Here is a 19,507-nt window from a genome sequence, read left to right on the forward strand (position 1 = left end):
CACATATATTGTTTTCTATTGTCTTACAATTAATCACATTTTAAGTATAATATATAAAGTATTTCATTACCAAAATATATGAGTAATACATTCACAGCAATGGTAGGTCAGACAAAAACAACGACAACCGTCGAGTCAACGAAAACTGTACTATCAACAACAACGGGTCCATCAGCGACATCAGTTCCTTCAACAACATCGGTTCCTTCAGCGACATCGGTTCCTTCAACGACAACAAAAAAAAAGACATTGATCACAGCAAACAGTTCACCTTTTCAACATATCTTTTACAACAGTAACAGTTAAGTAAACCCTCATTGTACCATTTCAATCGTTTAAGGGGAATATCAAATAAATTTTATACCTCGTCTCGAAGAGTCGATATATAATGATAAATATGTCCGTCCGTTCGGCAATTTTTCCGTTCTTCCGTCTGTCATATCAATTACATGGTAGTTTGTATAAATTTTTCTGTTTACAAAAGTTTGAACTTTTCGAGAAACTAAGGATTTTCTTATCACAGGCATATATATTACCGTAGCCGTATTTCGCACAACTTTTTGGAATTGAGTCCTGAATGCTCTTTGTACTTGTTTGGTTTTATAACTATTTTGATAAAAGCGTCACTAATGAGTCTTGTGTAGACGAAACGCACGTCTGGCGTATTAATTCGTAATCATGGTACCTTTGTAAATACAAACGATGAAATGTGCCTTTTGTATATGGGTGTCTCAACTCACTGGCGAAATGGTTTACCGTTATAGTCGGCTGGTCTGTTATTCGATTCATTATTTCATATTCCTCTTTGTAACATTTTTAATCCGTTTTGGTTCACATAACGAGTGGGACAAACGGAAATATGTCGTTCACGTTTTCAACACTCTCAATATTGAGTGAATGGTAACTCGACACTCAAAGTGAGTATCGTAAATAATATTTCACCCCTATTCATTGAACGACTCCCAAATTCATGTGTGTTTGAATTTAGAGAAAGGTAAATATTTCCTTTTACCGAATTTTACCTATAAACTAATTGTAATTTACGTTTTCTTCGTAGATGATATTATGTAATCAACGAAAAAGAAATTTTGAATTTAGGCAATCTTTTACATTTCGCGCTCGTATTTGTATCTGATTTAACCACGATTCATATCAATTATAAACTCGAAAGTCGAAAGACTCCAGATTGGTGTCATAACAATTTTATTTTATATAATTAAGTTATCTCTTAGATTTTTTTATACCGTTTTTAATACATACTTGATATAATGTTTCAGGCACAATATGCAAGGATAATGATGTGGTTAATTGTAAAGATCAACATGTCTGTTATATCCATCATTTGGCAGACTTTTGTCCTTTGACATGTGGTCTCTGTTGTAAGTAGTTTTAAAAAGAGGTTTGACTAATTATATTACCAACACACAAAAAAACATCAAACTATTGTCATAGTAATAAACGATGATGACAGACAGTGAAATTAATACTACCAATGCAGTTTCTATTTCTGTTGCCGTACTTAACTTTCAATATCATGTAGAATTTGAATTTATAATTTAGTAAAAAAAAATATTCAAAATTGAGTTTGCATAATATGTGTTGATTTCATCACTATTTTGCGTCTGAGTATACTTTTAAAACTTACCGTATTCCTGAGTGCAAAGTACATGTTTCTGGATGTTCATTAAGCCAATATGATATAATTGAGACACTATCAACAACAACAAATTCTAACAAAACAAAAAATTGCTTGAGAGAGTTTTATAACCGTAGAGGTTTCAAGTAAAATATGTAAATACCGAGGCACTGATACTGGACTGAACGTAACCACAAGACTCATAACAAAAAAAGCAGCGGTGGTGACTCTTCTAATAAGCACAAAATATGTTTGACACATGCGCACAAACTTACTGTTTACATTCTCGTTATTTTCATTTTATGTTGGTAAAAGTGTATGTTAGCTGCTTACATAAAATGTTATCATAATTTCTTGTATTTTCCCTGAAATAAGTTTGTAAACTACTTTAATATAAAAATTAACATAATTGGTTGGTAGAAACGGGAACAGCCAGATATGCCTATGATATTTTCATACGCTTCGACCTATAGAAATACCGAATTTGCCCTATTAGAATCAAAATGATTCCTCCTGGATGTCATACTCAATGCTCATTTTAACATGGGTAGGCATGACATTTGATCATATTGTACACTTCACAAACGCTCGGTTAAAAAATGCCTATCCGTGCAAAAATGAACAAAGAGCATATCATGAAGGAATAGTTTCATAATTTTCACACATTTACTTTATAGTTAAAAAAAAACAAAACTTAAGTCCTTTTTTTTGTTAATATAAGTTGAAGACTCCTTACATACTAAGATGGCGACAATTTCATTTTCGGGGACGGGTTGGGAAGGATCGAAGGAGGAACTTGGAAATAAATATTCGGACCAGGTAAGAGCTGAAAATAAATAGCCTTGTATAAGACAGGATGAAACTGAATATTCTACGACATAAAACTAAGGAACCAGCTGTGTATAAAAGTGAGAAAACTAATTTTCGTGTGACGAAAATAGAAAAAAGCATGCTTAGCAACAAATGAAAATGTAAAGTCAACCCGCAAATTTCTCTTTAAATTTTTAATTACGATTGATCGTCCCCTTTGTCCCCGAAGTCGAAAGCAACTTAGTAAAAGGGTTTAATATACTACTTAAACTTTCAGCACCTCCAGTTTGTGAGGATAATACAGCAGTACATTGTGAATATCAAACTGTGTGCTCACATTCCATTCTGAAAACATTCTGCCCACTTACCTGTGGTCTATGTGGTAAGGCAATTTTATTGGTTAAAACTAGATTTTCTTAACTTACATTATTGGTATCTGTTTTCTATATACCGCTATTACATCAAACTTATAATCATTAAAATGCTCAGGATTCTGCTGCAAAAATGCTATTCAGATAAATGAAGAAAAACCACACATACAGACAACACTAACCCAAGAATCGTAATCTGATGTTCTACTTTTCAGGAACATTAATTTTTGAATCAAATGATACTCAATTTGTAATTTCTTATATCAAACTAGTAACACAGTTAAGACTTCGCAAGCGGTTAATTTAAATATGAACGTTTAATGGAATATTTAGAAGACACAAAACACCATGATCATTTCGACTTCATATATTATTCATTGCATTGTATTATTCAGGATTTATGATAATCAACATCATTTCGACTTCATATATTATTCATTCGCATTGTATTTTTCAGGATTTATCATAATCAACATCATTTCGACTTCATATATTATTTATTCGCATTGTATTATTCAGGATTTATCATAATCAACATCATTTCGACTTCAAATATTATTCATTCGCATTGTATTTTTCAGGATTTATCATAATCAACATCATTTCGACTTCATATATTATTCATTCGCATTGTATTATTCAGGATTTATCATAATCAACATCATTTCGACTTCTTATATTATTCATTCGCATTGTATTATTCAGGATTTATCATAATCAACATCATTTCGACTTCTTATATTATTCATTCGCATTGTATTTTTCAGGATTTATCATAATCAACATCATTTCGACTTCATATATTATTTATTCGCATTGTATTATTCAGGATTTATCATAATCAACATCATTTCGACTTCAAATATTATTCATTCGCATTTTATTTTTCAGGATTTATCATAATCAACATCATTTCGACTTCATATATTATTCATTCGCATTGTATTATTCAGGATTTATCATAATCAACATCATTTCGACTGCATATATTATTCATTCGCATTGTATTTTTGAGGATTTATCATAATCAACATCATTTCGACTTCATATATTATTCATTCGCATTGTATTATTCAGGATTTATCATAATCAACATCATTTCGACTTCATATATCATTCATTCGTATTGTATTATTCAGGATTTATCATAATCAACATCATTTCGACTTCATATATTATTCATTCGCATTGTATTATTTAGGATTTATCATAATCAGCATCAATTCGATTTCATCTAATATCCTTTTGAAATGATTTATTCAGGATTTATGATCGGTGTTGACTTTGATAACTGCAATTTTAAAACTTTTTACATTTACTTATCTATTTAAGCATATTAAATTATCTTCATTTTAAAGCCAATGATAATATAACCAACAAATACAGAAAACATAAAAAAAATGTCAGACAGTCAATAGTACACTAATTTTGATCTGAAACAGATCTTAAAACTGACTGAACCATATATATTAGGTCTTGTTTAGTCTTTCGGCAAATTGTCAGACTTATTCATTGCAGTTTAATCTGTGCTGCTCAGACAATTTGCTAGACGTCAATTCAGAAAAGTACAGTCAGCATCTGACCGTGCAGAAGCCGTTATTTACCTGTACACATCAACATCATACTGACTTATATAAAAAGATTCTGAAACAATTTTTAATTGACTGAAAACAAATTATTTGAACATTTTTGAATTTACTGCCGACAGGTTGGAGTATTGCCTGGCGGACTGAACTGACGCAATAATTCATTGTATAGACTTTTCAGATACTGTTAAGATCAATAACCGTTTCCGACTAAAATTCATTAGCAGACCAAACCACCAGTTATCTATCGACAGCCACAATGACAAAGACAAACAACAATTAACATATGCGGTCTATATATTTGAACTATACACCTGGAAAATATTACTGCAACGCTTCAATTGAAAACAATGTAAAATGACACAATTGTAATACTAGTATATGTATAATTTGGGTTTTATCAAATACTTTTAATCCGTTTATGGTTCAAATTGAATTTGTAAGATCATTCAAACTTTGCACATTTATCGCATACCAATAGAATATATGTACCTCCAACTTTTGACGGACTATTGTGTTCTCACTCATTAAACTTGGTAGCGTTTCTCATTTTTACCTGTAATTGCAGAATAGTGCATAATTTGCAAATTGCATAGCTCTAACCATTTTTTAAATTAAGTATATACCAACGTTGCAAATAGATAACATGGAAATAGATATGTGCACCTTTTGTTTTGGACAGTGTAACTATTTTGTAGTGGAAGTCCCAATTCGTCGAACTTTTTGTATTGTGAGATCTTGAGGGTTATTAGTTTGTGCCATGTGTGACTCCCATTAATGTTCTTTGACATCAATCAATCTGTAAGGTTAAAAATTGCAAACCTAATGAAATATACACAATTGACAATTTGAATATTATTTTCCCTGCTAAATATGGGTGGAACTTTGTATATTTTGTAATTTTTATTTCAAGAACTAATTGAACCTGTATCAATTGTTGCTGTGTTTTATATTTGTTTTCCGTTCATTATTTTATACATAAATGACTATGCAGTATGGGCTTTGCTCATAATTGAAGGCAATACGGTGACCTGTAGTTGTTAATTTCTGAGTCATTAGTCTCTTGTGGAGAGTTGTTTAATTGGCAATCATACAGCATCCTTTTTTTATATATTCGATCGTGTTTTGATTTCATGATCATGTTGTGTCACTTATATACTTTTTACACGCCTATATTCGTGTATATTATGTAAAAACTATATGATGCTATATGTAGTAACTATTGTTCGCGATAAATGAACAATTCGCCAACCAATATTCATAATTGTATCTTGAAATTAAAAATATTTGCAGTATCTGAGTTTCGTTTGACTGTTTGTGAATCTTTATTTTTACATTAGTTAAAACAACAAAACCACCATGTACAGATGGAACATTGGTTAACTGTAGTTTTGTAGGAGTTTGTGTCGATCCAGAATTGAAATATCACTGTCCCCTAACCTGCGGTCTTTGTGGTAAGTACATCGATATTAACGATGAGCAAATTATACATCGTATAAAAATCTTAATGATCTAATTTAACTAAAAGGATAACAAATTTTACATATATATTTAAGTTACCGGGGAGCTCTTCAAATTTATAAAAGGAACGATTTCAAATAGTTTGAGCAAGGGCATTCGTTATGTTTTCTACATAAAAGAACAACGAAAATGAGGTGAATTCAAAAAGAGGGAAGGTCCATAAAAACTGACAAAATAGAACGTTAGACTTTTTTTACTTTCTGTACTGTCATTTAATATAACAATTTATTAAGATAAAAAAAAAACACATATATTTTGATATGCTTTGTAGGTAAAACAAGTAGAACAACACGATGGATACATATCGGAACAACAAAGAAACCAAGTTTATCACAGATAATAGGCAGATAATTCGCTGGTGGAGACAAAATAGTGGGAAAAACAACAGGAAAGATCACTGTTAAACTATTACATTACTGAAAAGGTCTTAGTTTGAAAAAGTGATTATCAAAGATGGCAACTTTTGATGTTCAGTGGTTGTCGTTTGTTGATGTTGTTCATAATTGTTTCTATTTTCTCGTTTTTTATATAGATTAAACCGTTGTTTTTCCTGTTTGAATGGTTTTATACCAGTCATTTGAGGGCTCTTTATAGCTTGCTGTTCGGTTTGAGCCAAGGTTCCGTGTTGAAGAACGAATTTTGATCTACAATGGATTACTTTTACAAATTGTGACTTGGGTGGAGAGTTATCTATTTGACACACATCTTATTATATCTATTGTTACTGTAGTTTACATATTGTGTTTGAGCTTTTGATTTTGCCATTTGCTTACGAACTTTCCGTTTAGAAAAAAGTAAAAACACAAAAATACTGAACTCTGAGAAATAATGAAAACGGAAAGTCCCTAATCAAATGGTAAAATCAAAAGCTCAAACACACCAAACGAATGGACAAGAACTGTCACAATCCTGACGTGGCACAGGCGTTTTCTTATGGAGAAAATGATGGATTTCACCTTGTTTTATAGCTAGCTAAACCTATCCATTATATTGACAACGATGTGTGAACAAAACAAACAGACAAAAATGTCAAAATAAGGCATACTGCAATTAACTTTGTGCTATTATTTTTTTTATCTTAATCACTATAAAACAAACATATATATATATAAACAAACATATTTACCATTACCAAATAACACAATGCCGGGATGTATAAGTAAAGGGCCACGTCACATGCCATAACAAGGCACATAGACAAAGCACATTAGCAAAAACGGAAGACTAGAATTCAGATATTATCATAGACCAATGACATAATAACGGGATATATTAATACAAAGCCACGTCATTTGTTACCAAGAAACACAAACATGCATGCCGAAAAAGTATATAAACATTAATGAAAGACAAGATTACAAAAATTATCATCGAACAATAACACAAAGACGAAATGTATAAGTACAGATCCACGTAAAATGGATACCACCAAAAGAACAGAGAAATTTCCTCTCAGTTCGGTATTGTTGTTATTTTACTTTTTTCAGACGCTTGACATTATTTAGTGTTATTCTTTTATTACTCTTGTTTCTGTTTATTCATGAACCTATGAAGTCTCAAACATATAGGTTATTGACTTCGGAGAAGTGTTTGTGTTGGGAGTTTTACGAAATTATTCTTAGTTTTCTTAATGAGGTGACGAACAGATGGCAAATTGTAAAGTCTCTTTAAAAACCTTTGCGTTTTTTCAATGTATCGCTGTCTGAATTTTCTATTAGGTTCTTAAAGTTTGACTGTCAACCGTTGAAAATGAAAATAGATATAACTTCTAGTAATGTATTCGAAATGAGAATCCATAGTGTTTTTTTTTATTTTGCCAATGGTCAAATTTATTGATATTTCTGACTACCAGATTGTTTTTACAAATTTGTCAAGGTTGGTGGTTCTTCTGGGTTAGGCTATTGATATTTCGAAGTATACATCTCCAAAAGATATAAGAGAAATATTATAAGGAATTTATTCTACAATTTTTTTTTATTATGAGGCTAACATAATAGCTTTGTTTTTCAATTACATACAAAGCATGAATTCACTTGTCCAACGAAAGACACATCAAATGATAGCCTTTATAATATATTGCCGTTAATTTCGAATGATGACTGTCTGATTACATAAAGTGAAACATAGAATGACAAAATTTCAAATATCTTAACTTTGAAACACATGACTGTATAGATTCTACCACTGCATAAAGTATGGTAAAATTGAGAATGGAAATGGGGTATGAGTCAAAGTGACAACAACCCGACCATAGAACAGACAACAGCAGAAGGTCACCAATAGGTCTTCGATGCAGCGAGAAATTCCCACACCCGGAGGCGTCCTTCAGCTGCCCCCTAAACAAACATATATACCAGTTCAGTGATAATGAACGCCATACTAAACTCCAAATTATACACAAGAAACTAAAATTAAAAATAATACAAGACTAACAAAGGCCAGACCGTTAAATTTTCCCATTTAAAACGCAAGGCTCGCCGTGCAGTTAAAATATTATTATTAAATATTATAGTTAAAATATAATTGTCGACAGTGGATAAATATCGTTTCACACTCAATGCAGTGGTAGAATCTTTACATACAAAAAAGAAGATGTGGTATGATTGCCAATGAGACAACTCACCTCAAGAGACCAAAATGACACAGAAATTAACAATTATAGGTAACCGTACGGCCTTTAACAATTAGCAAACCCCATATCGCATGGTCAGCTATAAAAAGCCCCGAATTGACAATCTAACACAATTCAAACGAGAAACTAAGGCCTTATTCATATATATATAAAAAATGAACGAAAAACAAATAAGTAAAACTTCGACAAACGATAACCCCTGATGTATACTCTGTTTTTCAATGTTTATCTATTTAAAATTAAGGAAATCGATAAGGTCGGAGTACCAATTGTAAGTTATCACAGTGCACCGCCCCACCCCAACAACAAAATCATTTGGATTAAAATGAAGGAAAAAAAGGATACGAAAACGTTATAGATTTACGAAATATGCATATTTTGCAACTTCCGTCGACATAGTTATACTTTCATCCACACTTTCTAAAATGTGACGTTTATAACAGGTTTTCAAACTCAGTTTACAATTGAACGAACTTCGGTGTCTCACTATTTACTTTGCCCAAACACTTATATAGTATTTACATTTTTTAACCGGATCTATGACCATAACTGGACACAGCATTGATGAGTTTATCCCAAAACACATATCTATAGATGGACTGGTTTATGATGAGCGAATCGCTTAAACTCCGCCCAGTGGAGTGAAGTGATACCTGCAACAAAGGAGAAAATAACAGCACTGGTAAGACACATACAATTGTTTAGCCAATACAGAATTGAGTTATGCCTCTTTATTCGACGAGTATCACTTTTGACAACCCTAAGTGACAAAACATGGAAAATTAATTTTCTAATTTTCATCGCCTCAATTGGCTTATACATATCTTTACAAAATTTAAAACCACTGTAAGATCAGAATACAATATTTATTTTGAACTATCAAAGGTTGCACAAAACGAACATGTATCGTCAAAATATTTATTTCTATTATTAATCCTGTGTAATAATGTACATGAACCTGTATGCAATGCATAATTTAATTATATCAATTTCCACCTTCGACATGAATAAATTACTATCATTAAACGTTAGCGAACTACGTTTCTGCACATATTTAAAGTATTGTCCGAATTATGTTTTATTTTATACACAAGGACACTATTTATATTGTATGTTTTATAATAAGGTCTATGTTTAAATACGGTTTCATTAAAATCCGTTATTTAACATTGTAATTTTGGTTTACAGAATTTGTAAGCTGTCATATAAATATCACTGTGTGATATACCAGTATGTACGTTTGAATTGGTTTGTGCCACAACAGTAACTACCTTGCTCCACAAGTTGGTAAGGATTAGTAATATGTTATTAGAATTATAATGTATTTCGTTTAAAAGGTTGAATTAACTATGGAGTATGTTAAGCACATAGTTTTGATAAAGAGTTATTTCCCTTGAGTTTAGATGCTTTTAATATTTGTTTAATTTATCAAATTATGATTCAAACTCAATTTAATATCACTTCTTTTCGATATTTTAGCTACTAAAAAGTTCGTTCGAAATAATTAAGTACATTCTGCAATAATAATAAGTACTCTTAGTATCTTTAAGGCTTGCTGTTCAGTGTCAGCCAATGCTCCGTATTGAAGGCCCTACTTTTACCTATAATGGTTTGCTTTTACATATTGTGACTTCGATAGAAAGTTTCCTCATTAACATTCATATCACATCTTCTTATATCTATTCAGATTTAATGTACAACAACCTTAACTATTTCACTGATAGCACACGGTCGCTAGGTCGATATTATTCTCCTGTCATATCTTATCTACAATGTTAGTTTAAACAATTTTTGTTTCAAAAGAGCACAAAATACAATTATTCAATAGAAATACAGGGATTCGGAAACAAGGAGAATAAATCCGTCTCCCTTAATGTTAATATCCTAGATAATCATCATGACTTTGAAATCATATCTTAAGTCTTAAATAATTTTAAAAAAAAATTAGTTCATATTTTTAACTATCCTCTTTTATGAATTATAGATAAAAATAGAAGTACAGATTGGCCTAATATTGGAACAACACAGAAAGTAGATTTGTCACACATAATTGGGAGATGTAAGCTTTAAGTTGATGGCAAACGAACAGAAAAGCATTGACAAACATTATATATCTAATTGTTATTCAGTAATTAAGGGATATAAGCGAATAATAAATGTTAAAATCAATGTTTTATACGATAAGTAAGATTTACCATATGTCATATTTCTCTAAATACAAAAATTTATAAAAAAAAATCGAACTCCATTTAAATTCCATCGTAATCAAGCAAAATTTTCATATGCCTCACTTGGTACAATCATTCCCCGAAAAAAATTGTGATTTAAACCGACTTGTATGCCAGTGGATTATAGTTCCGTAATATGAACAGAATTATGTGACCAACCAAAAACATAAAAGGTTAATGTGACAATAATTGGGATCCAGCATTTATATCTGTGCAGTCATTCACTGACATACAGCACATGACTAAATGACATACAAATAAAATAACCAAAAAACACAACAAAACTCTTTTATACAAGTTGTGATTTGTAGTTGATAGTAAATAGACTAAGATGCAAACAAAAAAGTGCTTTAGTTGATTGTTTTAGTATAGTATCCATTTTCTTTATGAGGTTCAAATAAATAAAAATACAATACAAGAATAAACAAAATTAAAACAACACTGTTTTCGTGTGCGTCCGCAGTGCACATCCAGACTCACCAGCACCAGGAACCCCAATTGTCAGACACTCAATAGAGGGATGTATAAAAACCGAATCACGTCGAAGGGTTTATGACCAAAAGTAAAATCACAAAATACTGAACTCAGAGGAACATTTAATCGTAAAGTCCCTCATCAAATGGCAAAATTAAATGACAAAACACATCAAACAACTGTCATATTCCTGACTTGGAACGGTGGTTTTATAGCGCGTAACCTCTCACTTATATGACATTAGAATCAAATTCCGTTATTTTTACAACGATGCGTGAACAAAACAGACATAATAAATAAAAGTCAAAATATGGGGACAGCAGTCATCCCTGTGTTACAATATCAAAACACACAACGATTTACAAAAAAACACAAATGACCAACAGCATTACAATAGCACGCAGCACCTTTAAGCATTAGCCCAGAACCATGTTTATTTTTATTGTTTGCCAAGGAAACACTAAATATTTGTCTATTAGGTATTTGTATATTCTGATGAACTTTTTGTGAAAAGGAAGAGACGTTCCTTCACAAAACCTTGCCTCATTAAACTTTGCCCATACATCGATGACGCGTAGCAGTTTCAATTACTTGAATATCGAATGAGTTGAGTAATTAATACTTGTACTCCATACGCGTTTCGTTTGTTATAGATCATAATACTGAGATTATCACTTTCAAGTTCAATTGAATCTCTTGTTTAGGAGGATTTATTAACTGGACATACTTAAAATGTTTAGATTGTTAATGAAAAGAACATAATCAATATATCTGTAGAAAAAAAATTATCTAAAGTATTTCATCTTCATGTTTTTCACAATTGTCTAGATTCGATTCATATGAAAATAAGAAAATGGCGATTAGTAGAGGTGCACAGTTGGTTCAAATAGGAAAACTCTGCTGGAAAATTGTACCTTCAAGTTCAATAAATATGTTGTCGATGAGAAAACTCAGCATACTAATCACTAATTCTTTGGTGTAACATGTTTTCTTTTTGTGCAAAATATTTAGTAAAAAAAAGCAGAATTGTGTCCCAAAAAAATAATTTGTATAGCATGGTAGATTGTTCGAGAGGAAAGCTTTATGGATTATTTCGTTACACGAATTTTCGTGTGTAAAGAGTAGGAAAAATGAAGTTTCAATAGAATGATTTTACAGAATGACCAAGATTAGATTTTCCCTGAAGTTCTTTGGGGTTGGTAAGATTTCACATATGGGTAATGTCACTATGCGAGTAAACAGTTCAAAATCTCTCTGTTGTTTTTCGGTTGATATGGACAACCTTTTGGTTAATACAACAGACAATTCCTTGCCAGACCATGCCGATAAGCTGTTAATGTACGTGTTCAATACAAGTAAGTTAAGTCTTCAGATTTGTTTTCAATGGTATATTGAATGACGTCTTAAAAGACTTAAAACGACTGTCACATTCCTTACTGGGAACAGGCTTTTTCTTATGTAGAAAATGAATAATACGAGTCTTTGATATCTTTACATTTATTGTACTATAGTATATTTCTTTTCTTTTGGCATAAAAATTCATAAGTACATATTCAATTTGTTTTTCTTACGTGCAAACTATTCATAAAATTGAGAAAGGAAATGGTGAATATGTCAAAGCGACAACCACCCGACCATAGAGCAAACAACAGCCGAAGGCAACCAATGAGTCTTCAATGTAGCGAGAATTCCCGCACCCGTAGGTGTCCTTCAGCTGGCCCCTAAAATATGCATAATAGTACAGTGATAATGGACGTCATACTAAACTCCGAATTATACACAAGAAACTAAAGTTTAAAATCATACAAGACTAACAAAGGCCAGAGGCTCCTGACTTGGGACAGGCGCAAAATTGTGGCGGGGTTAAACATGTTTATGAGATCTCAACCCTCCCCCTATACCTCTAGCCAATGTAGAAAAGTAAAAGAATAACAATACGCACATTAAAATTCAGTTCAAGAGAAGTCCGAGTCTGATGTCAAAAGATGTAACAAAAGAAAATAAATAAAATGACAATAATGCATAAATAACAACAGACTACTAGCAGTTAACTGACATGCCAGCTCCAGACCTCAATTAAACTGATTGAAAGATTATGTCTTCATCATATGAATATCAGGTACAATCCCTCCCGTTAGGGGTTTAGTATCATACTATCATAAAATATATGAGAAGAACATAACCCGTGTCATGCCAACAACTGTTTTTTTAGAAATAAATGTGTTTAGTTCCGATGCAAAGACCCTATCAGTGAATCAATGTTAAAGCCAAAATATGCAATCTTTAATGACCTGACAACAGTATCGTAACTATATCCCTTTTAATAAGTCTATTTAAAGGTTTTGTTTGTTTCTGAGGAGAATACTGACATTTTTGTGCTTTATAAAGAATATTTCCATAAAATTTTGGATGTGAAATACCTGAACGTATAAGATGTCTGCATGTTGAGTTATATTTACGAATTATTTCCTGATACCGGTGATAAAATTTAGTAAATGTTTTGACCAGTTTGTGATATCGAAAACCCTGGTGTAATAATTTTTCAGTAATACATAAATTTCTCTCTTTTGATTTTGGATTTTCCTTTTGAATTTTCCTCGGAGTTCGGTATTTTTGTGTTTTTACCTTTTCGCTAAAATCTAATACATTGTTACATACACGAGCGAATCGTACAAGTTGAGATATATAAACACCATAAGATGGTGACAAGGGAACGTCACCATCTAAAAATGGATAATTAACAATAGGAAATGAAAAATCATCTCTTTTATCATAAATTTTTGTATTAAGCTTCCCGTTTATGATATAGATATCAAGATCATGCACGTATGTTTTAACATCTTTTCTATTCTATAAATAAAGGCAACAGTAGTATACCGCTGTTCAAACTCATAAATCCATGGACAAAAAACAAAATCGGGATAACAAACTAAAACTGAGGGAAACGCATAAATATAAGAGGAGAACAAAGACACAACACTACAATGTAACACACACAGAAACGGACCAAGCATCAGACAAAATCCCACGAGAATAACAAATATAACATCAAAATCAAATACATGAATTACGGATAGACAAGTACCGTGAGACGTCTTATCGCAATGTCAATTTACACTCAAAAATAAGAGAAAACAAACGACGCAACGTTAAATTGTAACACACACAGAAACGAACTATAATATAACAATGGCCATATTCCTGACTTGGTACAGGACATTTTTAAAGGGAAAAATGGTGGGTTGAACCTGGTTTTGTGGCATGCCAAACCTCGCACTTTAATGGCAATGTTAAATATAACATTGAAATAACAACATAATATTACAGGACTACAATACAAATAAATAGGAGAACGTATTAGACAAAGAAACACATGATAAATGAATAACAAAAAGCATCAGGTTTAAAATTTAATACGCCAAAAACGCGCCTCGTCCACACAAGACTCACCAGTAACGCCCAGATATAAAAGATCGAAAGCGAAAAAAAGTACAAAGTTGTACAGCACTGAAGATCAAAAGTTAAAAAAGGTTGTGTCAAATACGGCTAAGTTTTTATGCTTGGGATAAGAACATCCTTATTTTTTAGAACAATTAATAATATTTTTCTACAAGCATTCGGTTTCTTTTTCACCATCCCATGAGATAGCACGACTGTAATATTTTGAATCTATGAATCGAAGACAAAACGACATTATCATTGACAATTGGGAAAAGGAGGGGAAGTCAATCATATTAAGTTTACAAACACTACATTTGCAACTAAGTACAGAATTTTAGGCTATGTTTTAACTAGGTCTTATCTAGATTCAATTAGGGAATATGTTATAATCATATCCAAGTTATCTAAGGTCTATAAAATCCAAAAACAATGAATTTGACTATTTATATCACATTGTCGTTTTTAAGATCATATCTTGCTGACACCTTTTCTTTTTACAGTTTCTCTCTGTCTACTTTCATTTTGATAAACAACTCGAACATGTAAATTTATCTAACTAAAATCATGTATTAGGAGACGATGTATCAAATTTATTTGGAAAATAGCTCTTACTATTACTTGTAAAATGAAGACATCAGAACTTCACCAATCTTCAAATCAAATAAATCTATTAATTTCTATAGCTATGACGATTTTGGCTCTATTGACTTACTTGTAGATATTTTCTAGCTGATCATTTCATCATTTAATATTGCTCTCTATTTTCTATATATTTAAAAAAAAAAAAAAAAAAGGGTCTCATGAAAATGGACATTTCACTTGCAACTACGCAAAAACGAACAGTCTGATTTCTAAGAAAGTCTGAAGCTGATTGTACTAGCTAATCATGTTTACTCCAATTGCTTCATTAAAGATATAAAGAAAACCGGTAGTTTAACATAGCGATTGTTTTTACGTACAGTGTCTGTGTTTGTTCTCGATGAAATATAAAATGATGTTGGTCACATCGGTTGCCAATCCTTTAGCTGTATCAAGAAATGAAATTTTAAAGATGACAGTCGATAATCAATAAACTTATCTGCGGAATTGATTTTTCCTTTCAATTGCTTTGATTTGAGTGCCCCTGGATGTGTTTTGAGTCGCGCTCGTTTTGTTTTAAATTATCATCCCGGTATATTTGATGATTGTCGATATCGAAATTTTGACATAGTTTATCTTGGATTTTCCTTTTCGGTACATGTAAACTCGATTATTAGTTTGTCCTTACTATTGTGTTGATCACGTGTACACCATAAAAAAGAAAATGTGGTATGATTGCCAATGAGACAACTATCCACAAAAGACCACAATGGCACAGACATTAACAACTATAGGTCACCGTACGGCCTTCAACAATGAGCAAAGCCCATACCGCATAGTCAGCTATAAAAGGCCCCGATAAGACAATGTAAAACAATTCAAACGAGAAAACTAACGGCCTTATTTATGTAAAAAAATAAACTAAACGCTTTACTTTCGTACAAAAGTATTAATCTGGTATCAAAATGTCCTTAATATGGCAGGTGTCATCAAATATTACGTTTTTATGTTTGTTTGCGTTTGGTTTGTTGCACTTCGGTGTTCCTGTTGTTCATTTGTTCTCCGCTTATAGTTGATGTGCTTCACGCGTGTTTTTTTTTAATCTGGATTTGTTTTTTCCTCAATCGATTTATGACTTTTAAACACCGGTATACTTCTGTTGCCTTTATTTATCTTTAGTATTTTATTTGTAAGTTATGCATATTTATCACATCAAACTTTCATGTTATTTATAACCAGTGACGTACATTGCATGTGTAAATGTATAGTCATCTGGTTCCCACGATGACATGATATAGCTTAATCATAAAAGTTCAATCTTATCCAATAGCTCAGCTAACTTAACAGGAAGTTTCGGGTACTAACCAGATCCGTCGTCATCCAGAAACCAAGGACAATTATTATCTCTTAAACAAACATGACAAACAAACATCTCCATGTCGTCAGATAGTTTTAAACAAGGACATAGTGCCAGTACTATAGGTACAGCTTTGACTTGCTATCTTCAGCTCAGTAGCCAGTACTTCGGTATTAACATGATTAATAACATGTTTGTAATAACAAACTATGTAAAATTGCCCGTTTATACTTTTTGAAATTATACAGAAACTAAGGTTCTACTCTCTTTGAGTAGTTGACCTTAGAACGATTTTTTTTTTGTCTTTTTGTTTTTGTTAATAGCTCATCAACATTGTCGGTCCTTATATATCCTTGTCTTTCACATATTCTGTTTTGAGCGTTCCTGATGAAGGTTAATTCAAAAAAGCTACGAATGCAACCAATAGTACAGAGAGGTTCACAATAAATACTATGAAGCTATAACACTTATTTGACTATTTATGGTTTACAAGCTGCATGTAAATATATGAACACATAACCTACTTTTTGTTTATTACGGAACCTTGTTTTTTATACGTAGATGAACTCCAATGAATCTCGTGTGATATTGTATGGGATAAAACCACAAAACTAAAAAAAATAAATAATTAGAAATCATTATAAATAACTGTGTCAGTGGTAAACGATATACAAGTACATGAAAAATAAGGTATTGTTACGTGTATATTTTGTCATTTTACTGCAAATTATGTCTGATGAATCACACACATAACATAAAATTGATAGTAAGGAAAGCAGGACAATATCTAAAATATCGTATGACCGAAATTGCTAGTCGACTACTTACTAGAGTAGTTGTTCTTTAATAACGATTTGTATGATTTTTTTGCATTTTTGCAAATATTTTGAAACTATAATTGAAAGAAAAAAGTAAAATAACAAAAAAAAAAACCACGGAAACTCCGTAATCAAAAAGTAAAATCAAAGCTCTAACACATTAAACGAAACGAATAATCTACTTAAGATATTGTGAATGATCACAACATCAGTTTACATAGCAAACACGGACAGTCGACTACTAGTACTTGTCTAGTAAAAAGAATGTATTATGAATATGATTATTAAAAAACACCCTTATTTTTTTTTGTAATGACGTTGTGAGTTTATGTCGTCTAATGAGTTTCCATGTCCCTTTGATATTTTTCGCTCCCTTTTTAGATAGATTTTGCATCAATTTTAAGCTAGACTAGAAATATACAAATAGGTTAAGCTGACCGAAATAGTTAGCAGACTTCCTATCGGAATTAGTGACCTTAATAAAAATTTTCAAATGCTTGACTATATTGGCTCTTATTTGACAGAATAGTCAAAATATCAAAATGATAAAATAAACTCATCATATTTACCAGGCTCAATATATGGTACGTCAGACGCGCGTCTCGTCTTCTAAACACTCACCAGTTACGCTCGGAACCACAGATATATATCAAGATACAAAATATAGAATGCCATTACCTCATAATAAGAGTTTTAGCCAGTTTATTTTACATGTTCGAGATTTTTACCAAAACTAATGCAGACAGATGAATTGTGTAAGACGATAAATGGTGAGCAACATACCATCTACACAGTCCATATGATAAAAATTACAAAGAAACCTTTGAATAGTTGTTGACCCTTAGAAGGTTTTATATTAGTCTTTCCAATGCTTTTTGTATAGTTTTCATTAACAATTATCTGCTAACAAACTCTCTCAAGACAAGATTTTGTCCAGCATAGTTTCATTTTATCGAAACTTCATTGTTTCATTTAGTTGTTATCCGTTTGATGTGTTTCAGTCTTTGATTTTGCCTTTTGATTAGGGACTTTCCGTTTTGAAATTTCCTCGGAGTTAAGTATTTTTGTGATTTTAATTTTTATTCCATTATTACATGTATTATGCAAAATCTCAGGTTAACATTCTAAGTTATATTGTAACCTAAAGCTTTTGACATGACCTTTACTAAACATTATTCCAATCAGATTATGAATAAAAAATACCTAAATGCTAACATTTTAAATATTTGTGCAAAAAATGTAAAAAAAAAAAGTGAAAAGAAATGGAACAAAAGAATTCAGTACTTAATACTTTAACTGCTTATTTGTTTTTTACTTATAATGTTTTGCCATGTTATGCATATTTTGGCCTCAAGATAGTTTATACCTGACAGTTATACACATTGGTAACAAGATATCGAACTGAAACTCAAAACTCAACAATTCAAATACTGAATTTGAGATTGCGGTTAAAACTTGTGTAGGCTAGATTTATATACTAATTAAAGTTTATGACAAAATTTGATTGGTGTTTATACTAGTGTACTTCTGTTACATCGATATCAATTTCCTATTATTTTGTTTTGTAAATATAAGAAATAATTTGTACAAGAATGAATTAGTTGATTTTAAATGTGGGTAATTTAGAGTTGGTTGAATTAAGGGTACAAGAAACCTGTGAGTTTCGGTGCATGCACATTACAATATTGTATATATACATTGTTATTAACAGTACTTATAGAATATCAAAGGAAACGTGAAATGTATGAAAGAGAAAAAAAACACAAAAGAGCAGAAAACAGCTCAAAGCCACTAAGGGTCCTCAACGCAGTGAGAAATCCAGCACTTTGAGGTGGGCTTCAAGCTTCATCCTCATATTGCTGATGTTGAAAGTTTTGATTATGGTTGATACGACTTACACTATCTGTTTTTGCGAAAACAATACTATGTACTGTAACATTAAAGTTTATCCAGCATCCTTTATCGTTATGTGATGTTTGAAATGAAATGATGAATTTACTTTGCACGTATAAGGAAGGTTTGTTAAATGTAGTAATCAATACATGCATGTGATT

General features: G+C 31.5%; 1 long non-coding RNA gene across 1 annotated transcript; it reads left to right on the forward strand.

The window, feature by feature from the left end:
* Nucleotides 1-100: 100 nt before the first annotated feature.
* On the forward strand, nt 101-6,477 carry LOC143074381 (uncharacterized). Its single transcript, XR_012977825.1, has 5 exons — nt 101-301; nt 1,278-1,379; nt 2,724-2,828; nt 5,744-5,857; nt 6,196-6,477. It is a non-coding gene; the product is annotated as an uncharacterized LOC143074381 (long non-coding RNA).
* The last annotated feature ends 13,030 nt before the right edge of the window (nt 6,478-19,507 follow it).

This window comes from Mytilus galloprovincialis, chromosome 5 (assembly GCF_965363235.1).
Source record: "Mytilus galloprovincialis chromosome 5, xbMytGall1.hap1.1, whole genome shotgun sequence".
NCBI lineage: Eukaryota > Metazoa > Mollusca > Bivalvia > Mytilida > Mytilidae > Mytilus > Mytilus galloprovincialis.